The sequence below is a fragment of the Malania oleifera genome, chromosome 9, assembly GCF_029873635.1.
Source record: "Malania oleifera isolate guangnan ecotype guangnan chromosome 9, ASM2987363v1, whole genome shotgun sequence".
In the NCBI taxonomy this organism is placed as follows: Eukaryota; Viridiplantae; Streptophyta; class Magnoliopsida; order Santalales; family Ximeniaceae; genus Malania; species Malania oleifera.
Window position 1 is genome coordinate 18,579,147 of NC_080425.1, and position 27,144 is coordinate 18,606,290.

The following is a 27,144-nucleotide window of genomic DNA, read 5'->3' on the forward strand; positions in this document are numbered from 1 at the left end:
TATATCATGTTTGTACCTAATTTTTGGAAAGAATGGTTGATGGGAAGAAGTTTGAAAGCTAGCTGCTTATTTATTTTAATATTTGAGAATATGGAATTTTGGATTTGAGTTTATGTGAATTTAAAAAAATGTAGTACATATTATATTTTGTTCAAATTCATATAAATTTGAATTAAAAGCTTGAAATAAAGAGAATAGGCATCAAATTAGTTGCTTACCAAGTTACCAACTAGGTAAGCATCTAAGAACCTTTTTTTTTTTTTTTTCTCTAAAAGATGTGGGTGAGCAGGAGCCGCACACAGAAAAGGCAAAAAATTCTCCTTTCTCGAGGTGCCTTGCTTTCAATTTTCATCCATTGAACTAAAGTTGGCGTGAAGGTTCAGGTTCAGGTTCGCAGCACTCCTGTAATGTTGTGGAATAAAGTGGAAGTACATTGGCTTTTAGCTTATTTTCAATTTTCTCGATTGGGTATATATATATATACGGCGTGGCCTCTTGGACCGGAGATATTAGTTGTAGATGAATATGGGAGACTGCAGTTGGTGTGTCTCGCACTTACCCGCAGGAGCAGCGGCATCAGGGGCCCAGACATTTTGCTGCGCGGTCTGTGCAGCCTCCACTTCAAGTCTAACAGAGCAGAGTCAAGAATGGAATGCTGCTGTGGAACGAGGCAGGGTTTGCCCAATGGCGGACATCCTGATGAGGCTGGGGAATAAATGGGGGACACCAGTTCCAGTTGCTGCTGTTGCTGCGCCCTGCAGGATGGGGCAACAATCAGCAGCCTCCACTTCAAGTCTAACAGAGCAGAGTCGAGAATGGAATGCTGCTGTGGTTTGCCCAATGGCGGACATGCTCATGAGGTTGGGAAATAAGTGGGCGAGTCCAGTTCAAGTTCCAGTTGCTGCGCCCTGCAGGACGGGGCAACAATCAGGAGGGAAGCGGGCCTTTCTGTGTGGTGTGAGCTACCAGCAGCAGAGGAAGACGTGCAAGCTCAGGGGAGCCCTCAACGACGTCAACAACATGAGAAACTTGCTTCTAAACCGCTTTCATTTTCCGGAGGAGAGCATTCGTGTCCTTGCCGGTACGTACCTGCGCTCCTATTCATACTCGTGTTTTGCTTTTCACACCATGTACATGTGCACTGTGACCGGTTTGATTGACTTTGTAATCTTCTATTGGCATGGTAGAAACAAAACTGATCAACCGATGCAACAAATAGAATAAAAGATGAAAAATGGCGTTTCTGTTCCTCTCAAAACAAAAGAGTCGTGTGCTTGTTTGGTACCTAGAAATAGTATGAAATCAGGAGGTAATTAAGTTTTATTTACTACTAATTCATTTGTATCTCATTCACTCGGCAAATCAAACTTACTATAAATGTACAAGAAAAATGGATGGAAAAGAAATTAATCTTCCTGTGAATTCAAGCTACGATAATTAGTTGTTCCTAATGAGCAGCAAGAGAAAAAATCACTCTCCTATTCAAGTGGTAAAATTTGGGATGCCATGAGAAAAATATGGCCAATTAATATATGTATAGTTAGAGATTAGTCAAATAACAAACAAATGGGTTGGCTCATTGGTCACGGTCCTCGGGAAATGGGAGCTTTAGGGTAGGTTGAATCATTGTTGAAACATGCCACTTGGATATATTTTACTTAGAAGGGATTTGAATTTTGAATAGCATTCTTAGTCATTATCAATTATAATCTTCTTCTTCTTCCGTTTTGTGTGTGTGTGTGTGTGTTTCATTGCATGTTTGGTCCCCACAAGTGGCGTTAGATCCCAGTATGCCAAGTGGAGTACATACCTTAGGACCAGCTACTGCTAGGTGGAAAAAGTGTGGAAAAAGTGTGGTAGTAATTGGCTTGCATGTAGAAAGCCTAAGGTGGGTTATGCTGTGGTTAAAAATGGAATTTGAGCTACTACAAGGATTTAAATTGCACTTTTTTATCGTGATCTCTAACTAAAAATGCAATGATAGACATTTGATCTTACAGGTATATCATAGTCAAAATGGTTCAACTTCCAATGTAAAGTCGATAATTTAAAGAATTTGAGAAGCACTCTCATTATCAATAAAATTATTTGTTGCAATGACATATGCTTGATCCTACGTTTGAGTTAGGTTAAAATTCCTAATTGACTTGCCTCTTTCGAGATTTTCTCAAGTTGAACTTGAGCTTAAGGGATATAGTTTGGATTGGCTTGTGTTGGGTGAAAAATGCATGTTGGTGGGATAACCTTGAGTAGTTATTTTGGGAATTCTTAAATACAAATGGTTCACTTAAATTTCTTGAATCGTTTTCAATCTCACACAAGCCTCTACTAGCTGATGTGTTCACTTAAAAATCTCATACATGATAATATTTCCCGGTTACATTTGTGAAACTATACATTACTACTCTGAAAGGGAATGATTTATTTATGAAATTTGACCTACGTAAAGGAACATGAATTGATCACTACTAACACACTGTTGTTTGGTGAAACAATCAAAAACAAAAAATTGAAGATCAAGTTGGTGGAGAAAGCAACACTCCAACAAGAAAAAACATCGAAAAACTCCTTAAGGTGGCTTGTGGAGGATTGCAAGCCAGGGGACTCACTGGTATTCTACTTCTCTGGACATGGCATACGCCAACCTGACTTCAACAATGATGAGAATGACGGATTTGATGAAACCATCTTACCAGTTGATTTTAAGACTGAAGGTTTAATATTTGATAACTACATAAATGATACTATTGTCCGGCCGCTTATAAAAGGTGTCACACTTCATGCCATCATTGATGCTTGCCACAGTGGAACTATTCTTGATTTGGTCAAGGTATATGACATTAAAAGGTATGTTCATCCTTAATAATATATTTGTTGGATATTAGCATCATGTTTGGTTTGCAAAATGGAATGGAGTAAGAAAGGATTGAGTTGAATGAAAACTTGACCGGAGAGCACAACAAAATAAAGGATATATTTGATTTCATTTTCCCTGATTCCGTTCCATTTCTATGAGCCAAATGGACCATAAGTGTTTCTAGTAATTAATTTCAGTTCATCCCTTCATTTTTTGTGTTTGATATAATAGCCGCATGTATTTGGTTGAACTCCAACAGTGAGAAGTGGGTGGATAATTATCCTCCATCAAAGGTTAATAAAGGCACATCTGGTGGACAGGCTATTTGTTTCAGTGCTTGTCAAGACGATCAAATGGCTGCCGATACTACCGTAAGTAAGAGTTATAATTTCTTTGAAAATGTTCTCTTTTAGCTTGAATATAATATGAATCAATTAAAAAGTGGAAAAGGCAAAAGGAGGAATATATGGTTATCCATGGTAGTGAATAGAAAAAAAATGAAGAATTCTAATCTTTGTCTTCTTTTTCATATTTTAGTTTGTACAACAGCATAATCATATGTTATAGGAAATATGCAGAGAGTTAAATAGAAATGACATATTGCCACAACCCATGTTGTTGCCGAAGGCCATAGTGACAAAATAAGTGTTGGTGTCGGGTTGTTGCCTTAGGCGCTGTCAATAAAGCCTTTAGCTTCTGACCTAAAAAAAAGTCACCATATGTTAAAGATAAGATAATTAATTAGTTATTCAAACAGTTAAAAATGCATGAATGCATGTTATTTGAAAGATTGGATAGAGTTAGTGTTGAAATAGCCACATGTTTATAGTTTTTGAATATGATGGATTCATTGTAAAAAAATGTCTTGAGTGTTTGTTACGATGATTAGATGACTTCTAAATTAAACTATAGTAATGATTTGTTGCAAAAATGGATTGGAAGGGAATTGATCTTCATAATTTTACTTGTTCACCATACAATTTTTCCTTCCATAGTTACTTCCTTTTGCATTCCATTATAGCAAACCAAACATTGGGCAAAAGTTACAATAATTGAATTTCATATTAAAAGATTATTCTTGCTAAACATGGTGATGGAGACCCACTTCAACAAGCCAATATAAAATAAGACAAATGACCTTTTGAGTTAGAGATGATAGAAATCAGTTCAGGGGGAAAGGTGAAAGGAGGAGTCATAATGCATGGTAGTGAATAAAGTAAGTTTACTTTTGTTCCCCTCCCCTTTTTTCTATTTTTCATTTTTTCGAACAAAATAATCATATAAGAATCATGGAAATATAGGCATATGTAGTTTATCAAAATTTATTAGGGATAAGACAATTAGCTATTCCAAATATTGAAAACGTTTTAAAATGTCTCACTTGAGAGACTAAGAGTTAGTAAACAAAATAATGTTTATAGGCTTTGTATTTTACTATTATTTGTTGAATTGAACTAATATTTTCACCCCACCCCTGTTATTGTGGACCATATGGTTAGACTATGAAAGTTTCACCCTCTTCTTTTTGTGTTTATACATAGTTTAAGTATGAATAGCTACATAGTGAACATATAAAGGGGCTTCTACACAATTTTTTTTTTGGTTTTTTTTCTCTAGTTCGTGCTAGAGCTAACTAACTTAGTTTGGCCCCAATGCTGTCTCTTTTTCATTCTTTTTCTCTCTTACTAACTCTCTCCTCAACTTTATCCTACCTCTTCTATTTCTTATAATTTGAGTCTCATCATCTCCATCCTTTCTCCCTCCTTTTACCATAATTTCTACCCTTTAAAATTCTCTATCCCTTTGGCCTCACCTAGTAAGACATCCCTTATTTGGTAGGTTATGTACACTAAGCCTCTAGGGAGGGCATGCATTAGCTTCCAATTTAATATAGAGAGATATTTTAGTATTGATTCAAATATAAACTAAAATGATTTAAAAATATATATAACCATGCGTGCATGGGATAGGTGGAAAAAATAACATTTAAACCAAAATTAAGGGCTTCTTATTGTAGCTTACTGTGTTTGTTGTGTAGGCTTTTACAAAAAATGTTATGAATGGAGCCTTGACGTACACTTTCATTCAAGCCATTGTAGAAAATAATAAGATATCATATGGAAAGCTTTTGACTTCAATGTATGAAGCCATTGAAAAAGCTAACAAAGGAAGGTGCTTCACCTTAAGAAGGCTATTCGATAGGATATTATTACAGGTTCGATTTTTTTCTTTATCTGATTACATATTTTTGAAATTCTCGTTGTCACTATTGTTGTTGTTGGTTCTATATATTATCATCATCACCATCAACAACAATAGTGTTTTTGTCGTGTTGTTATTATAAATTGACTAAGATGGAAGTGTAATACTTGAAGAGATACAACAACAACAACAATAACATTTTGAAGTTGCACGTGAAATGAATCTTGGGTAGGAATTTTCTAGCCAAGTATAATGTATGGGTTATTAAATTTTAACTCACAATATACTCAAAGCCCTTCAAATTGCCACATGAAAGAAGGATCCAGGGCCCCCATCTCGCGGGTTTCTACTACTAAAAAAAGTAGTAGCTTCCTTGTGCATCATTCTTTATGTAAAACCTATATAAAATATATTTTATAATTTAAATTATATGATTTGTAAAAAGATTAGTATATATACACGCATGCGCGCGCGTACACACACACACACACACACACATAGAGAGAAGCACGAACTGATGAATGAATACAAATAAATTATGATCATGTATGTGTTATTTCTCCTTGGTCGCATAATTTTGAACATATAAATAATTTCTATTAGAAATTTTGAAAGTTCATGATATGATTAATTGTTTTAAATGTAACATGGTATATGATCAATAATCATCTAGGGTTTTGCAACATAATCTCTCAAGATAGGGTAAGAAAACAAGTTACTAGGAAAATAATATCTGTAGATGTACTGCTTAGTACAATAATAATTACAATACAAATGAAATGGACTAGACACATTTCTTGCACAACTAAGCACACATATGTATGCATCTCTTGCATCCAAAGAGCCTCATGTATACATGCATGCTTACCAACTCATCATGAACTTATTCTTGAATACACATACGCACATGCATATTCACAAAACACATCATGCACTCATGCATACATGCGCGCGCGCGCGCACACACACACAATATTTGTAGATGTACTTCTTAGTACAATAATAATTACAATACAAATGAAATGGACCAGACACATTCTGTGCACAACTAAGCACACATATGTATGCATCTCCTGTATCCAAAGAGCCTCACGTATACCTGCATGCTTACCAACTCATCATGAACTTATTCTTGAATACACATACGCACATGCATACATGCGCGCGCGCACACACACACAGACACACATACACACAAACACACACACACACACGAAACAAATCATCCACTCATGCATACATGCGCGCGCGCGCACACACACAATATTTGTAGATGTACTGCTTTAGTACAATAATAATTACAATACAAATGAAATGGACCAGACACATTCTGTGCACAACTAAGCACACATATGTATGCATCTCCTGTAACGCCCCAACTCTCTAAGTGGGCCCGGAGTGCTACTAATCCATTCATTTACCTGCTAACTAACATTCTAATATCATTTATGCAGTAGAAAACATAAATATAATCTTCCAACAATATAATACCAGATTTTTCTACTTCTATCTATATACCAAACTCAACTTTTCATCCACCTCTATTCACATATTTACATATCTCTAACAATCAATATTCACAACCATCCATCTCTCATAAGACTTCAAAACATAAAACATAAAACATAAACTTTATACATCCCAAAATATCATCAACATTATACCTTCTTTTTTTTCTTCTATAACCCAAAAAATGTTGTAATAACCTTGAGCTCTCTAAGCTCAATCTCGTGGAGGTTATGAAAAAGATAAATTTGTATTCGGGTGAGACACATTTCACTAAGGGAAGAAACAATATATTAAATCAGCATGTGACTAATATGAAATTATAATCAACATAATAGTCAACATTTGCAGATCTTTAATATAATTTTTGAAATCATTTTCTGAACCTAATCAATCACATGTAAGATATTTTACCCATGAGAAAAAAAAAAAAAAAACCTAAGGATAGGGGTGATTACCCACCTATATAAGTAGTACCCTTATGCTCTGATACTTTAGGCAACCCGAAGACCACAACTGAAGCATAATGGTTTCATGCTTGTGATTTAAGCATGATAAGTATGTCCTTACTAATTGGCAAAGAGAATTTATAGAACAATGCTCTTGGTGATAGGAGACATGTTTTTCCAATTAACCACTAATGGGAAGGTACCTCCAAAAATATGCTCATAATTTGAGCTAGAGTATGATACTAAGAATAGACGATTCTTTACCAAATTGATTGTGATTTGGTGAAACTTTCATATGAAAGAGAATGCTTTTTGAGACTTTATTCAAGAGTAGATGACCATGTGTAACTTAATGTTTGAATAACTTCTTGACTAATTTTTAAAAGTCTCCAGTAGAGTAATCAAGCAATTATCCTATGCAAATTGGGATTCGACACTTTAAGGGTTGTCCACAGAGTGTGAAAAATTTCTCTGATTTTGCACACAATTATCACTAGCCCTTTTTACCTAGGTATGATTAAATTTACCTAATCATTATTAATTAAATTATCCTAGGTTCTAAGGAAGCAGTAGTCTAAAATTAGGTAATTTGTTTTGGTATCCATTTTCCCTTGGGTCTCAAGGGGTTTGTCTTCTTAACTACCCATTTCATCTTTCTTTCTTTACCTTTAGCACCTCTAAAGGAGAAAGAGTAACGGATGCGACCTTTTCTTTCACAATACAAGCAAGTCTTGTTTGCATGTGTAGGATTTGACTTATTTATCTTATTTTTATTTTATGAGGCATAAAAACTATGAGAATTATAAGAGGAACCATAGCCCAGACCTTTTTTGTAGAAACTATTTCTTTAGGCTCTTAAGAGTTTATTGAAGTTCTCTTTTTCTCTTGTGAAATTGTAAACAGTTTTGCCATAATCTTCATTTTTATTTTTCAAAAAAATATTTTTTTAAAAAAATATTTTCAATTTGATTTTTCAAATTTTATACTTTAACTTTAAAAGTTTCATGGTCTTTTTGAGCATTTGAAATAAGCTCCTCATTTTTATTTTTAAGGGAGATATTTTCTTTTTCCAAAGTGGAACAAAGACAAGGTCCCTTTTGTTTTCATTTTGACAATTTTTCCTCTAAATTTTTGTTCCTTCTTTCGATCACAACTAATTCATCAAATAATTTAGCCATGTGATCTCTAATTCATCATATGTTGGAATATAATCATCGTCATCGAAACTTACCTCATCTTGTTCGTTGGTCATGAGGAAGAAATGTACTTCTTCCTCTACTTCATCATCGGTGGAGAGTCCATTGATTTTGTCCCAAGTAGTAGCATTCATGGCATTATAATCTCATTGTCGAAATTTCCCTTTGTTCTTTTCCAAGGGACAATTTGTCATCTTATACCCGACCTTCTTGTAGTAGTAGCACTTTATGCTATCATTTTTGCTTGACTCTTCTCTTCCAAGCTACTGTCTCTTTACTAAGTATTCTTAAACTTCCTTGTGAGTAATGCTATATCATCCTCACTATCTTCATCTTCTTCTAGCATTTCTTTGTGAGTAGAAATAGATGTTTTTAATAAAATACACTTTTCCTTCTTAGGCTTCTCAAGATCCAAAGTCGTGTTTTTCTTAATTTCATATGTCATAAGTGACCCAATTAATACATCAAGTGAGACTTTGGTGAGATATTTCGCTTCTTCAATGACTGTTGATTTCGCATGCCATGACTCAAGTAAAGATCAGAGAACTTTTTGTACATTATCTTCCATTAAATAAGTTCTACCGAGTGCTTTTAAACCATTTATGATATCTGTGAACCAAGTGTACATGGATGTGATTGTTTAACCTTTATCCATTTTGAACATCTCATATTCTTTAACTAACCTATATATTTTAGACTGTTTGACTTGAGATGTACCTTTATACATAACTTCAAGTTTATCCCAAATTTCTTTTATGGATTCACATCCGCAAATACGATTGTATTCATCATCACTTAAAGCATAGTAAAGAAATTTTTTTGTTTTGAAATTAAGTTGTACTAACCTCTTTTCACTCATAGATAGCTCCGTTATTGTCTTTGGAATATCTTCATCCTCGTCATTTTTCTTTGTGAAAGAGAAGTCTCCATTTGAGATGGTCTCCCACATATCCATATCACATGATTGAATAAAGATGATTATTCGATTTTTCCATGAAGTGTAGTTGGTGCCATTGAATCTCGGTGGTCTGTCCATGGATGAAAAAAAGGTATTGATCGTTCCGCTTTAGAAATATCTCCGATAAAGTAAGCGCCTTGATCTGATACCAATTGTTGGCTGTAGAGTCAAGTCTAGAGGGTAGGAAAATAGACTCTTTTGCGTATTTGTGTTTTTCTCTACAAAATAAAATCTTTGCAAGATACAAATGATTATATCACTATATATATAGTGCACAAGATGTAAATGAAAGAGCATAGGGAAGAAAATCTTAACAAACGATATTAACATGGTTTAGCCCCTTGCCTACGTCCACGCCTTGAGACACACTCAAGGATTCCAAATCCATTATACAAACTCCTTCAAGAACGGAGAAGCCTTTACACCACAAGGGAACAAATCCCTTCATGCTCACAATGAGCCTTTCCAAGGGAACAAATCCCTTCACACACACACAGAGCCTTTACATGAGAACAAATCCCTTTTGCTCACAAAGAGACTTTACAAGGGAACAAATCCCTTATCACTTGATTCACAAAAAACCCTTACAACGTGAAGATGATTTACAAGATGTAGCAGCAAGCAATGCTCCTTGAATGAGCTAATATCAATTATAAGAAAATTCTCATACTAATATTTTTAAAGTAATGAATCACATACAACTTTAGAGAGAAAAAGAGAATGTGAGCACACAAATGATGAACTAAAGTGCAATGTTCTTGGAAATGATTTTCACTAATGATCAAATGCTTAGATTCATTGCTAGAACAAGGTATAAGTCTTGTATTTATAGGCAAAATTGCGTTCTAGTCGTTTTATGGTTGTTGGACAAATTTAACAATTTAATATTTTGAAAACTAGCTGTTTTATATTCGTTGGGTTTTGAATACTGACACAAGTAGTTGACGGATTGAAAAAATTGTGGGCGATTTCTCCCAAACCGTGGATGGTTTCCTCCAAGCCAAAATCCAATTTTGCTTCTACTTGAAGCCGTCAATGCACCTATGGAAAACCGGCAACCATTTTCCTTGTTACTTTAGAAACTTGATTTTTTTGTATCTTTAGGTGCACAAAAATGGTTTTAACCCAACCGGGACCAACTACATTAAGATGTATGATATTTAGACCGTTTAACCTTTGTCCTATATTAAACAAAGTTGAGTATAAGATATTTTCATAAAACTCATTGTTTTGTATTTAAAAAGCCTAAAGTATAAAACTTATTTTTTATTTCAACAATTAAGTAATATCCTATATACTCTATGAACTAATATGCAGATGCATTTGCTTAACTCTTGCTCAATAAGATTGCTTGAAACCGTACCAAAATAGTTACAATAATTCTACCTCAAACAGTCCCCATTACATATGATTTTACATTTGCTCCATCGGATGTGCTTGAAATCTCCCAAGTGAGTGTCGACTTTAATCTTTGCCTGTTGAGTGTCCACTCAATCTTTGCATCTAAGCCTGTATCTTTCTCCTTGTACCTGTCATAGCTTGATATGCAGAGATTGGTTTAACCAAGAACCATTAATTGGTTGTTATCATCAAAACATGATAATTAGGATTATGTAGCCTTTTACAATGACTAAAATAACCTTTTTGGATAGTATATGGAGTAACTTATTATTTTACTTTTTTTTTTTCTTATTTAAGTTCTTCAATAAAATGGTGTCATTTTAGGCTACTGTGTGTGCACACACATGGATGGCCATATGTGAATGCATGCATTTATGAGCCAATTAATTAGTTCTTTTTTTTTTTTTAAATCACAAATGAGGCCTAGGTACAAATGAAAAAATTACAAAAAAAACCTAGAGAGGTTGAAGAAAATAATTTTTTTTTTAAATAATTAGGAAACTTCTCGATTTTTGAGTCTAAAGACCCAAACCTCCTTAGATTGTTTAAGAACATTCAAATCACCCAAACCACCTAGGGCTACAAATGAGTCGAGCCGAGTTGAGCTTTGCTATGTTCAAGCTTGTTTTTCAAATTTGTAACCACCAAGCTTGAGCTCGAGCTTGAGTTGGAGTTCAAATCAAGCTTTAATATACTTTGTTCAAACCTATTTATAATGTAAATGAATGAGCTCATGAGCCTTCTCAAGTTGAGCTACTGAGATGTTCACTAACCATTTGGCTTTTTTGGAACCTCTCATTTTGAGAGAAAATAGGTTTTGTTAGGCAAAAAGGTGAAAACTGACTTGAAAGTTTTTTTGCCCCGTCAGTCTTACTTGTTGTTCTTGAGCATTAGCATTATCACTAAATTTATTTTATGGAATTTGAACTAAATAATCCTATGCATACATAATTCCTACGTTTAAGCCGACTACAACCTATCAAGCATTCGACCTTATTAAACTAGCCCATAAGGATTCTAATTCAAGCTTTCTAAATGAGCCAAATCAAGCTTATAATCAAGTTTGCTCATGAGCTAAAATGATCTGAGCCCATTCATGTTCAAGATTGACTTATTTATTAAATGAGTCACAAAATTGGGCTAGGGAATCACTTGTTTATATAGTGAATGGGTCTAAATGGGTTCTTACTGAGCTAGCCTTTCGAGCTGCTCGTGAGCATTTTGGTTTGTTTGCAATCCTAAAACCACCAAAAAATAGATAAAGAAGGGTGAAAATGCTTTCATGATAGAAAAGAAGTTAAGAAGGAGCAACTAGGATTTCAAATTGTTCTGATTTTTGGCACGGTGTTTGGAGTTAGCCCAAATAGAATCCTTCAAATTAGGATGAATTAGTGTCAAAAGTCTAATTTATTGAATTCTTTTTATCGACTCTATATATAATAGGCCACTATGTATGAATTTTCTATGAAACTGTAGTTCAAGGACATGCTTAACTTAATGTGTGTGTGTGTGTGTGTGAATATGACTTTGTAAATTATATGACAATTTATGTTATACTATCCTTTATTAGAAGATCTATTATTTATGTGTGACACCTAATAGTATGTCATGAGCATACCTATTAGGTTGGATCAAAGAGAACTTATTAGTTACAATTCCTATATAGTGAATCCATTTTATAAAGTTATCCTTTAACTAAATAAGCTATATATTATGTATGATACCACTATTCTTACTCAACAAAATATGTGCCTAACTTTGTGAATGTGAATCCATAAATGAAATTGGAAACTCTTTTCAAAACCTCATTTCACTTTTTCTCATGATTTCATTTAGTCAAAAAGTGAAAGTCATCCTCTCTATATTAAGGAGTTGTATGTCTGCATACCTAGGTCTATGTTCAAAGTTTATGCTTGTTGGAGTTTCTTATTGAGAATCCAAAAACATAGCATGGAAAAATTATATAAATTCAAATACAAGACGACTAGATAACCTTAAATTCAAGGAGAACACAAAATTATGGATAACCATAAATCTAAGGACAACACATAATTAGAATTATAACTTAAAACACATAATTGAGAAACAATAATGTTCTATTTAGATATTATTATTTTTTGTCATGAAGCACTCTTATAACTCTCTTAATTTGGGTTTGAGTAGAAGTGATTTGGAACTAGTCACTTGAAAAAGGTACACACGACATTAGCTAGTGTATCCACATAGTTTATTCCCAATTGACAATCTTATCACTGGATACATTTAGGATTCAATTGAAAAAATGTACATGGTCTTAATCATGAATAAACTTGGTGACCATTCATGAAATTTATTATATTATAATCACCTAAGAATTTATTTTTTTGATAGGATTTATTGGTGAATTGAAGAATTTACTAAATATGAATAAAATGCATTATTAATAAAGTGAAAAATACCAAAAATTGTCCTGTCAATTAAATTGCTTTTAGGGCCACTATCATGAATAAAGTATATATAATTGGAAACATAAGTTGAAAGTCTATAATAATTTTAAATAAAAGACTTAATTAAAAGGACACAACAAGTATTTTTGAGCATTTATAATATTACATGCAACAAGTCAAATTCAATATGGAGAATTGATATTTTGAAAATATATTGTACATGATACAATGCTTCTAAATAATTAAATTAGAAAATGTAGGCTATTACTATGATAATTTTAAAGTACATTAAAGCAAGTGTTTAAAAGTTGTCATTGTGATTAAGTAACCCTAATGTTGATACATCCTTAAGACAACTAAATAGTAAAGTTAGGCATTTCATAATTTGGTTTGTTTCATTAAAAACACAATATACCCTCTTCAATCCACATTATATGTAATTAAAATTCCTTTAATTACGATGACTCCAAATATTACGTTTCAGTTAATTTCCATCAAAGAACATGAACTCTGTGTGTGTGTGTGTGTGTGTGTGAGAGAGAGAGAGAGAGAGAGAGAGAGAGAGAGAGAGAGAGAGAGCATAAAAATTGTGTTTTCAAAAATCTTGTAGCAAATAAAGTTTTGGGTTAGTTCGTAGCTGTCCACGTGTCTTATCCCTACTTAATTCAAATGGCTCTCCTTGATGATGAAAACACACTATATTACTGACTTATAGAGATGATAATTTTCTAGCTCTTTAGCAAATAACTTGAATGTTTTTGTTACTTTTTTCATCCCAAAAGAGGAGAAGACAACTTAAAAAAAAAAAAAAAAGAGTTATTGAGCCTTTGTTTGGGTTTTTTTGGGCTCTCTTAGTTATAAGGGCTAAACTAGGATGCTTTGAGCTGCCTAGCTTGGTTCTAATCACGACTGATCTTACTTATTTAATTGTATTTACATCCGTCAATGAAATTTAACAATAATAGTATGAATTAGGATAATTGAAAATCCTTTTCCTAACATCTCATTGCCAATAAATCCTTCCGCGCAACCTTATTTAACATGTTTAACCACTTGGGCTTAATAATATTTCAATGCACACTACAACGTTAATGCTCACTTCGTTGGTGTCTGCATGACCCTTAATGTTCTATAACAACATATTCTCTATTATATTCTTTATTGGCTTCACTGCTAATGTGGATTCCTAGTTGTTGTACACCCATATATAGCCCTTAGTAAAAAATTTGCAATTGGAAATGGCATGGTCATTATTAACCGATAAAGATATGTATGAAACGATTATCAGTCCTTTAACCTAAAAGATTTTTTAATCCATGTATATACTTTCTTATATGGTGTATCCATGCACCCACTTAGGACTCCTCATCTTAAATGGTAGAGACAAAGCACTTTATCTATTATTAGTAGTATTGTACATGTTAATCTCAAAGTAAAGTGTTTTCATTGTTGACTATGGAGATAATGAAGTTAATGAAGAAATTAAAGAATCTATTTTATATTTTATGATTCTCCAATCGTAATTGCATTTGTTTTAATTGCTATGGTTGCCATAAATTGGCCGAAAAAATGTGGATTGATCTTTGACCTTGACCACCTGCAAGAATCAAGCAAAAGAGGTTTGGAGGACTGAGGGTGTATTCCATGGAATTGCTTTGATGCCTAAGTTAGGGAGTGTGGGAGGATAAGATTGCAACAAGAGTAAAGTATAGATGACAATGAGATGCTTACATCCTCCTAGAATGCCCATTTTATAGTTGGAGGCAGCATGCCCCTACTGAATTTGACACTTACTCACAAACTATTTTGATTTAATGGTAGTTATTGGAGGATAATCACAGTGCCTCAATTTTTTGCCATTCATTAATATTATTTTTATGCTATATCAGTTATCCCCCCCCCCCCCCCCCGGTCAAAGGAATTTAATCCAAAAACTTGAGAGTACCTTGGGCCACGTACCTTGCATAGACTGCTTTGGTTCAAATGTAAGTGGGTTTATGTATTATTTGACTCAATTTGGAGTCGTTTTGGCAAATTTAGCTCAACATGAGCCATTTAAGAAAATAAAGCCTCCGAGCCATTTTTGCCTACATTCGAGCCATGCGGGAGTGTGTTTTGGCTTGATTTGAGCCATTTTTTATGGTGTCAACTCAAACTAAGTCACCTAGGAAGACGTAACTCACTCCGAACTACTTTCAGGGGTCTTTGGCTCACTTTAATCCACCTATGAGGCATGTGTCTCACTCAAAGCTATTTTCTAGGGTCCATAGCTCACTATGAGCCGGTTTAAGAGAAATTAGCTCAATCCGAGCCACCTAGAAGGCATGTGACTTACTCAAAGTTAGTTTATGGGGGTCCTCAGCTCACTCTGATATAGTTTAAGAGGCATTAGTTCAATCCAATCCACCTAGTAGCCCTGCAGCTATTTCTGAGTTTGTTTCCGAGTCCTCTGCTCACTTCGAGCCAATTTAGATGGTGTCGGCTCAACTTGAGCTGCCAAGAAGTCATGTGGCTCTTTCCAAGCTAGTATTCGGGTCCTTGGCTCACTTTAAGCCACTTAAGAAGCACACAACTCCATTCTAGCTGCCTAAAAGGGAGACATAACTCCATTTGAGCCTCTCATGAGGATGCGGCTTCATTCAAGCCACCTTAGGGGGACGCGACTCACTCTGAGCTTCTTAGGAGAAACGTGGTTCCACCCAAGCCGCATAAAGGGGATGCAACTCCATCCGAGTTGCTTAATGGAGAAGCGACTCGATTCGAGTCACCTAAGGGAGAAGCGGCTCCTTCCGAGCCAACTAGGAGAAATATGGCTCCAACCGAGCCATTTGGCTTTTTTGTAAGTCGTTTTAGGCTTTTTTTTTTTTACTTTTTTCCGTGCTAGTAGTTTCATCTGTCGAGCAGCTTTCATCGCTCATTATATATTTTTTCCTTAAAGTGGTTTCTCATTGAGCATGCATTTTTATCTGCTGAATAACTTTTGCAAAGCATTCTATTTTTATTTTATTTTTACATAGCAACTTCTTATCGAGTCAGTATTCTTATTGCTTTTTTTGGTTGCATTGTGCTTGTTGAGTGGATGAGCCATGCTTGTTTCACTATCGCCTCCTGAGTTATGCTTATCAAGTAGGCATTTTTGAGCCTTATGAGCGATGCTTACTAGATGAGCCATTTTTGGTGAGCAGTGATCACTTCTTTGTTGACTCATGAGTTGTGCTCATCAAGTGGGAGTCATTAGGTCTCATGAGTTGTGCTTATCAAGTGGGAGTCATTAGGCCTCATGAGCAGTGCTTAAAAAAATGGGCCACTCTTGGTGAGTCATTCTCACTTCTTTGTTGTCTCATGAGTTGTGCTTATCACGTGGGAGTCATTAAGCCTCATGAGTTGTGCTCATCAAGTGGGAGTCATTGGGCCTCATGAGCAGTGCTCATTAGATACGCCATTCTTGGTAAGCTATGCTCACTTCATTGTTGCCTTATAAGATGTGCTCATCAAGTGGGCATGTTCAAGCCTCATGAGCAGTGCTCATCAAATGGGTATGTGTTTGGGCCTCATGAGTGATGCTCATCGAATCGGCTATTCTTGGTAAGTCGTGCTCAGTATTGGGTTGCCTTATGAGCCGTGCTCATTGAGTGGAAAATTTCACAAGGCATCATAATTGTTCCATCTTTTCTCCATTAATAGCTCCCTTCCCTTCCTCATTCTTCAAGGAAGGAGCTTCTTTGGAGGCATGTTCTTTTTTCCTCTATCATTTGTTTTCTCCTTTTCTTTGTAAATTGTTTGAATGTTTGAATATTCATTTGAATGTTTATGGATATTCTTGGTTGTTCTTCATATGTTTTGAGTATTTTTCAAGATACTCATGACTATCCTTTGAATGTTCTTGAACATTCTTGAATGCTTTTCAAGCGTTCTTCATGTATTCTTAAAAAAATTTCAAAATTCTTGTTTTGATTTCTCCAATGGATAAAGATGTTGATTCTTTTGTTGTTTTCTCTCTAGCGGCTTATTGTCCTTTGTATTGGAAACCTCTAAAGCTTGATCTTCAACCATAGTTTGTGTGAGGAACGCCAAGTCTTGTTTGACTAAAGATGATTTGTGCTATTTGCATACCCTATATTTTATTCCAAGAACTATCCACCTCCAGCTACTTTCCAGCTTTGAATCGACTCTTTGGCCAGGTCCATATGGGATTTGCTTATATGTGATTGCTTCGAAACTGGACTCAGGTTGCCCTTCGACCCTTTTATATATGATGCTCTGCTGTTTTACAACCTATCTCCTTGCTAGCTAGGCCCCAATTCTTACCTTAACTTAGTTTGTTTTGCTGCTCTGCTCATCCGGAAGGGTTACCAACCCACAGTTAAATTGTTTTGATCATGCTATTAGATGAGGAAGCATTCTTCTGAGAAGTAGGTTCTTAATTTTAATTGCCATCCTAACTGTGACTTTTTTAGTTCTGGTACTTCTTTTATTCATCAATGGAAGTTTAAGCTCTTTTTTTTGCGTATGAGGAGTTAAATTTTATGGGTCTCGAACTTGGTTAACACCTATTGATGGTGATATTTCCTTTCTTCATTTTTTGTGCTTCTCTTCTCTCTCTCTCTCTCTCTCTCTCTCTCTCTCTCTCTCTCTTCTTTTTTTCTTTTTTTTACATTTTAACCTTTTTTTTTTGTTCCACCCCCATCTTATGTAGCCCGCCAATATCACTTAGTTCCCATCTTGTTGCCAATGGAGAAGGTTATCATTGGGGAGCTCTGTCAAGGGGCCCACCAAGGAATTATTCCTTGCACCGAACTAATAAAGGAACAAACTCTTTTCTGATGCACACTAAGCCTAGTTCCCTTTGGTCTTGCACCTTAATTTACACAAATTGAGATATATGTATTCCATATTTCTGACCCCCCCCCCCCGCCCCCCTTTTTTTTAAGAGATGGATTGAGCTAAATTTGAACAAATGCTTGCTAAGAAGAATAAAAGGAAGAGCGACTCTAAGAAGAAATCCTCTCAAGGAGAATCATCTCAAGTACATGACCTTCCTGAGGCTTAGGAGGAGGTTCCCCAACCCACGCTCTGTTACTATGTCTGAAGGATCAAGTTTGCATGATTTGATTATTTTTGGCATAGCCCTCCAACATGTGAGTCTCACAGAGGATTCATGTAAGCTGAATATAATGCTTTCCAAGGCTCTTAGCTCTACCACCCGCCATGCTACCTATCGAGCATGACATGTGTGTGTATATATATTATGTACATATATTTTCCTTAGATATTTTTTTTTTCTTTTGGTGTAGCTTGCTGCAAACAACCTTACCTTGGAGGACAAGGTTGGCGAGATGCACCGAATGACCTTGAAGTCTAGGGAGCAGGTGGTGGACTTATAGATGCAACTGAACACCAGTGCTATTTGAGAGAAGGCTCTTCAAGAATAGATTATCCAGTTTCATAATGTTGAACTTCCTACTGCTATCGATTCTGCTATTGTAGGGTACCAGAATTCCACGTGGCATAAGAATGAGAAAAAAAAGTTTGGTACTAAATCCTACTAAGGGGGCTTTCAAAGGTGTCAAGTAGTTTAAAGTGAAGTATCCTAGTATGAAAATTTTTGGTATCTATTTTGCTAGATATGGTGATGTCAGTTTTGAAGGAGAAGAAGATGAAGCAAAAGAAGAAGGAAACACTAGGTAGTACGACTTTGAATAGTGGAACTTTTGTTTTTCTTTACTATTGAGTGATTGTGTATATATGACAAACTTTTATTTTCTATTAAATAAAGCATATAATCATTGATACTATTTCTTCAAAATTTCATAGTTCCACGTGTTATGAATCTCCCTTCTTGTTAAGAATTTTAATTTATATATCCCAAGCTTGATTTCTATAGCTATTTGGTAAGGTCCCTTCTAGCTAGGCTTGAGTTTGTTTAGCCCTAGTTTGACGAGGTTAATTTGAACCTTGCTTAGCACCAAATCATTTGGTTTAAATACTTAAGCTTTTATTTGAGCATTGTAATAATTGGCCACTTTCTGCTGGAATGCTACCATTCGAGTCTGGGCCTAGTCTCACCTTTCTTCTACTAAATCTAACTTTGCCCTCAACTCTTCGTTGTTCCCATCTTCATTAAAATGTTGTCTTCACTATGAAGGATCTCCAATTTTTGCTGGGATGACTGCTTTTGTCCCAAAAGCAAGTGGGAAAGGGGTCTTTCTAGTGCCTGTTATGTGAGTAGTGTGATATGCCCTGAGTATTGAGGGGAGCTTCACCCACCAGCCTTGTGTAGACCCTAGATGAGTCTTTAGCCCTTGTAATATTGTGTGGTTAATGTTTTCCACTTCCTCATTGCTCTACAGATGTGCTACTGATGTGATGCATAATTTTATGCCTAAATCATGGCAAGAGTCTTTGAAACGATTATTGTAATATTTTTTGCCATGATTTACCAATATGGTTTGAGGTACCCCATATCTGCATACAATAGAGGTCTAGATAAATTTGGTAGTATTTATCTATGTGATGTGGGATAATGCTTTTACTTCTACCCACTTTATAAGGTAATCTATGGCAAATACCAAGAATTTTCTTTGCCTAAACACTTGGGACAAAGGACCTAGTATGCCAATTCCTCATTGCACAAAAGTACATGGGCTAGTTAAGGAGCACAACACACTGGCCAGAGTGTGGGTCTTGCTGGCGCATCTTTTGCATCTGTCACATCACTTCACAAAATCTATTGCATCTTTTCTCATGGTCGGCTAGTAGTAACCCTATCATAGGGCCTTATAAGCCAACACTTTTCCTCCTATGTGATTGCTACATACCTCATGAATTTCCTTCAAGATGTAATCTGCCTCTCATTTTCCCAAACGACATAACTATGGTAGTGTGAGGGAATGGTAGCACAAATATTTATTAATTACCATATACCTCTTTGCTTTTCTTTAGAGCCTTAGTGAATCTTTCCTGTCATCTGGCTTCTTCTTTTATTGCTATAGTAGCTTATTTATAAGTGTACTTTCCTACCCATTCTAGGTAGATTGCTCTCTCCCAACCTAGTTTTGAGATAGAGACCTACTTTAAGAGTGCATTTTCCTTTGTGTTCTCCATGCTAGGGATATGCTTAATGTTAAATTCCGAGAACGCTTTCATATACTCTAGTAATTTGGCTAAGTATTTTTTTCAGCTTTGGCTCTTTAGCCATAAAATCGTCGTTCACCTGTTCCACTACCACCTGTGATTCACTTAATGTAACACCCCGAACCCATAAACCCGCTTTCGGTGCGTTATACCTGATAATATTCTAATAAATCATAATCCATAACATACGCAGCGGAAAACATAAATATAATCTTCATACAATATATACCATAATACCGTAATACCAGAGTTTTCTATTTTCTACCTATAAATCCATAAAATCCAACCATCATCTGCATTTCTATAAATACATAATTCCATAACATTCTAGTATGTTCACAAACATTCTTTTCTCCACAGACTTAAAACATAAAGACTTATAACATAACATATACATCCCCAAAAAATTATCAACATATACCCTATTTCTTTATATAGTCCTCCAAAAATGCTAAAAATACCCTCGAACTCCTAAGCCCGACCTCGAGGATGTCTTGAAAAAAAAACATTCATATTCGGGTGAGACACATCTCAGTAAGGGAAGAAACATACATATTAAAACATCGTGTGGTCAACATGAGGTAAATAGATATCATTTTAATTATATTTGCAAATCATTAACATAACTCTGAAATCATTTTCTGAACCTAAACAATCACAAGCAAAGGTTTAACTCATAAGATTACCCAAGGATATGGGTGATTACCTGCCCATACAAGTAGCACCCCTTTGTTCTGATACTTAGGTAACTCTAAGCTCACAACTAAAGCATACAAGTGTACTCATCTTACTCAGTAAGCCCTTAAGTGTTAACTTGATCTTGTACTCACGCATTCAACGATAGTTTATCGGTAAAGGCCCTAAGGATAGGGAATTCTACCCGCCTATACAAGTAGGTTCCCTCTACCCTAGTTCGTTATGTAGCCACTATCACATCTGAAGCTACTAGTGCACTCGCCTTTCTCAGTAAGCCCTCAAGCGAAGAGTTCGCCTCGCCCAATCGTAACATGTTTTACATACATACATACTTCTAATATCATAATACATCATTCCTTTCTGTCATTATACATTCATACAAATTCATTCATGTTCATAGATTAACTTTGTATTTCATTTCACTTTAAGTGTCTCTTTCCCATTTACATCATTCACATTTGTCATTTCATTTCATTGCATAACATTTCATTTCATTCCTTCGTACTACAGCTGGTCTTCAGTCATCATCAGTTAGTCCACATAGAAATGCGCTAGAATCTGCTAACACAGCTCCTTTTAGCTATCATCAGTTAGTTCACATAGAAATGAGCTAGATTTGCTAACATGGCTGTCTTTCGGATGTCTTACATTTACATGGTTGCATTTAACACACACAAGCAACATTGTCCATATCATATTTTATTCATAAAGCTTTATTTACTTAACCTGTATCTCGCACATTTAACATATATTTGCACAGAATCTTACGCCACACAATTTAACAATAAAATTCATATGCATTCCTTACAAAATAAGTCAACCCATAATTAACCTTTATATGCTGAAAATACATTTCATTTCTTACTTAATTCCCCAGAAAATTCATTTTCACTTTCATTCATTTACTTTCACATATACATAGCTATATAAGCATTTCTAAACTCAGAAAACATAAATTTCATGGCTGACATTTTAAACCCACATAAAAACATATATATTTAAATAACATATAATCCATTTTAATTCATGAAAAGCCTAATTTAATACATAAATTTCTCTTTTACCTGACTTCGAACCACGCTGGTAGAATCCTCGAACTAATACCCGCAGCGTTCACTTGGACCATGAATCCAAAAATCCTAACTTAATTAAAATAAATTTCAATTAACTTAAATCTTAAGAAAAATACTTATTTACTACTTCCTAGGCTCCATACAACATTATTCGTTAAGGAAAACCCAAAATAACTCACTTACCTTAATTTTGGGATGTTTCCCAAACCTCATAACCCAATGATCAGCTCCTACAGCCTTGAAGAGAATGATCCCACAAACCTCATGGTGGTTCTGAATCGTCAAACTGGGTCAAAATTGACCCGAAACTGAAGAGAGAAGGCTGGGGGATCGTTTTTAGAGAGAGAGAGAGAGAGAGAGAGGAGAGAGAGTTCGGGAATTCACGTTGAAAATGAAGAAAAACCCTTTTTATACGCATGGCTTCGTCGACGAGACACATGGGTTCATCGAAGAGGCACTGTAGAGTCTTCGTCGACGAAAAGATACCTTCGTCGACGAAATTCAAGGTTTCCAAAATTCTCTCTCGGGATTTCTTCATCGACGTGAAGAAGACTTTGTCGACGATCTTAGAAGGACACTCGTCAACGAATACAGGACATTCGTTGACGAGGCCTGTTATTTTCTTAAAAATTCTTCCTTTCTTCCCCTTATTTTACTTTAATCCATTTTATTCATTATATTTTCTAATTATTTTAATTCTGGGTCATTACACTTAACACTTGTAGTTATTGCACTTTGAGGGATGTAGAAAGCTGCAACCCTGCCAACAAGGATTCGTATTCTGCATCATTATTTGTTATAGTGAACTCTAACCTCAATGCATATTGTACCTTAGACCCATTAGGTGCTTTAAGAATTATTTGTGCCCCTCCTCTGGTCTTCTTTGAGGGTCCATCTACATGAAGTGTCCAGAATCCCACATTTTCCATGCCTTTACAAGTTTACTCAGCAATGAAGTCGACTAAAACTTGCGCCTTAATTGTGGTCCTTGGCTTTTAATGAATATCAAATTCCCCCAACTCCATTGACCACTTTATCATCCTCCCCAATACCTCCAAGCTATAGGGTTTCTCTTAAAGGCATCTTAGTTAACACGGTCACTTCGTGCGCTTGGAAGTAGGGTCTTAATTTCCTAGCTATGGATAGGACTGCGAAGGGAGTTTTCTCTATTGGCAAGTAATTGATCTCTGCCCCCATAGTACGTTTCTTGTGTAGCATATTGTTTTGTGTTGTTTGCTTTCTTCTTGAGCTAGGAAAAAACTCACTGCATCATAAGTTAGGATTTGCACTTCTTTCTTAGTTTGTGCGGCATGCATCTCTATTAATGCCTAGATTTTGGCATGATTTACCTCTATCCCTCTATGGGTCACCATGAACCCCAGGAATTTTCTTGCCGACACTCCGATGCGTACTTAGTGGGATTTAACCTCATTCTACACTTACAAAATAATTCAAATGTTCTCCTTAAATCCTCTCCAAAATCATCATATTTTAAACTCTTTACCAGCATGTCATCCACATAAGCCTCTATAGTAGTTTCCAAAAGATCTTTGAAAATATTATTCACCAACTTTTGGTAAGTCGCCCTAGTATTTTTCAAGCCGAACAACATTACCTCATAACAGTAGAGTCCTCTTTCAATAGCAAAAGCAATTTTTTCTTCTTTTTAAGGGTGCATGCAAATTTGATTATATCTTGAGCATGCATTTATGAATCTAAGGAGCTCATGAATAGATGTAGAATATACTAATTGGTCTATTCGGGGAAAGGTAAAACTATCTTTGGGGCACACTTTGTTCAAATCTATAAAATCAATACAGGTTCACCACTTCCCATTTAACTTCTTCACTAGTACCACATTTCTAAGCCACTCAAGGTAGTGAACCTCGATGAAATTAGATTTTAAGAGCTTTGTTACTTCCTTATCAATTACCTTGATTTGCTCAAAAGCAAAGTTTCTTTTTCTTTTTTTCTTTTTTTGTTTTTTTGGCTTCACTGGGCATATCATTAGCAGACCAACAAAAATTTTTTCATACTCCCATAATAATTTTATGAGTTCCATCTTCAACAAGTCTCATAAGTGGGCCCTTAATTGGATACACTTCTTTTGGTTTTCTCCCTCTATAGGAATTCTAGTTAAGTCATCAACTGGTGTACCAACTTAGAGGCTTGTGCTCCTCAAGTCTAAGTCTTTTGTGGTTAATGCCTCTCGCTATATTTTTTTCTTCCTTTTAGGGCTATTACATAACAATTATGAGCTACCTTCTAATCCCCTTTTACTTCACTTATTCCATATGGGGTTGGAAATTTAACTTTTAGGTAAAAAATGCATGTGACAGCCTAGGCCACATTAAGTGCAAGATGCCGCAGTATTACATTATAAAAAGATGAGCGGTCCACCATCAAGAAGTTTGTCATAAGAGTGATTTGCTATGGTGGCATCCCTATGGTTAGCGGGAGTGTGATTGTTCCCAAGGGGTGAAAATAGCTCCTTCAAATCCAATTAAGGGTATTGAAATGGGCTTCAAACGTTCCACCCCTATCTTCATTTCTTGAAAACTGACCAAATGATTATACTAGCTAAACTTCCATCATCTATTAGTATCCTTCTTACCTGATAATTGGAAATGAACAACGACACCACTAGAGCATCATCATGTCGCTATTGAACCCCGCTTATATCCTTTTTTGTGAAGGTAATGACCATATCATGCCACAAATTTTTCTGGCTCTGCACATGGTTATCAACCAAGAAAATTTGTTTTGCATACTTTTTCCTTACTCCTCCGCTATCACATCCACCGGCTGGCCCTCCAAAAATCATGAAAATCTCCTCTACAACCTACCTTCTTTTCGAGTAGATTTTGGTTTTTGCTGATTGCGCGCTTCTGATCGATGATAATTCTTTTTCTATGAATCTCGACAAGTGTCCTTGCTGTACCAGAGCTTCAATTTCATATTTTAGGTGGACACATTCCTCTGTATCGTGCTCATGGTCTCTATGGAACTTGTAGAACTTTGAAGTTTTTTTTCTTGTATGATAAGGTTTGTATGGGCTTTAACCAAGAAACATAGTTTTTCTTCTTGGTATGCATCAGTACATGAGCTTTAGAAAAATTCAAAAGAGTGTAGGATTGGAACTTTTGTGTGAGCATCAAATCCTTCAAATAGTTGGATGGTTTGTTGATCTCCTACTTTTTACCTCCTTTAACTGTTTCATCAATGTCTTTTAAGTTCTTCCTTTTCAAATCGGTCCTACTTCTTTTTGTAGTGATAACCTCTTCTAAATTGATATACTTTTGGGCTCATTTCATCAGCTCACTCATATTGACCTAGGGCTTCTTACCCAACGAATTCAAGAAATCTCATGATTAGGGAACTATTGTTAAGGCGGCTATGACTACCCAATGATCCAATTTTCTGATTTTTGGGGTTGCATTGACAAAGTGGCACATGAACTCCTTTAATGTTTCTTTCTCCCTTTTAAAAAGACTCATCAAGTGGGCTGAAGCTTTTGCCATTTTTTGACTACTAACAAAATGACTTCTAAACTGCTGCTCCATCTTAGAAAAGGAATTGATTGAGCCTAGCTTTAGAATCTAGTACCATGCCCTGACATTCCTTTTTAGAGTTGTTGCAAATGCTCGACACATGATTGCGCCAAGTGCACCTTGCATTTTAAACTTTGAAAGTGTCAAGGTGGTCTAAAGGATCTGACAGCCCATTGCACCCTTCAATGCTTGGCATTTTAAACTTACTTGGCAGAGGAATTTCCATCACCTCTTTTGCAAAAGAGGGGGAGGGGGGGGGGGGGGGAGGGGGAGGTTTGAGGATTTGGTTGATGTTTCCCCTACGGAGAGATGGTTGCACACCTCTTTCACTAGCTTCTCTAGCTAGTAAATTTTCTTGAACTTTTTCGCAATTTCTTAGGATAGTTGCTTATAATTGCCCACACTGTTTGCATCTTCTATCTTTTGGTTGGGTCTAATATCTTTGCCGTGACTTCTTATGGTACCACCGCCTTCTCATTGGGTGCTGCTTCTATTTGGGGTGGCCTTTGGAGCACATTCTATATGATCAATTTTTTTTTTTTATATTTTATGTAAGATCATACTGAACATGTCTTCCACCCTCTTTTGAAAGACTAAAAATACATTTAGGGGCACACTTGGAGATGAGTTTTTTCCTGGGTGGAATGAATTGATTGGGATGATTAATCCCCTGCAACAGGTTCTGAATTGGAATTATGCAACGTAACCATGTTCAAACATAAAAATTATCATGATTCCCATAGATAATGCCAACTGTTGCTACTAGAAATTGGCCAAATAAATGCAGATTTATCTTTGACCTTGACCACCTACAAGAATAAAACAAAAGAGGCTTGGAGGACTTGGGGTGTATCTTGGGGGATTGCTCTGAATCCTAAATAAGGGGGTGTGGGAGGATAAGATTTCAATAGTGAGAAAGAATAAATGAGAATGAGATACTTACCTCCTCACGAAGTTCCCCTTTTATAGTTGGGGGTGACATGCCCCAATTGAATTTGACATTTACCCACTAATTATTTTTATGGTAGGGGTTTTCCTTTCAATTTAAGGGTAGTTATTGGAGGATAATTGCAGTGCCTCGATTTTTGCCTTTCATTAGTATATTTTTACTACCCTATCAATTACAACTTAATATTATAGGTGTTGGAAGTTCACTAGGCTTAATCAACATAACTACGCTAATATTGTCTTTTTTCTTTTCTTTTTGTTTATTTTGGGGGTCCACTAGTGGTTCATTGGGTCTAATGCACATACCTAGAGGTGGATCTTCCATTCCCATTCCCTTTTGCATTTCTTCCCAAAGTTCAACTCCAAGATCTCTAACATGAAAATTATTTCTTAGTTTAAAACACATGACATGTTTTTGATATCAATTATTCTAAAATCATCAAATTTAATATTTCTTTTAATGATGATAAAAATATATTTTGTGTGGAAATGTGTAGGAATCTTGTAACTTGTTATGCACTTTAGAATGTGTAAAATGCATAATATTGTATTCATAATTAATGTTCTTTGTAACAATGATAGAATTCAATTTTGTGTGGCAAATGTGCAGGAACCTCAACTATCTTCTACAGGAGAGTTTGACATTTATAATAAAGAATTCATATTGTAATTATAGTTTCGAATATTGAATTTTTATTGTTTATTCTAACTGTAATACATAATATAAGATGAAATTATTTAATGTTA

At 35.4% G+C, this 27,144-nt stretch overlaps 1 pseudogene; it reads left to right on the plus strand.

Annotated features, from left to right (window-relative positions):
• Positions 1 to 526: 526 nt before the first annotated feature.
• LOC131163775 (metacaspase-1-like) lies at positions 527 to 27,144 on the plus strand (annotated as a pseudogene).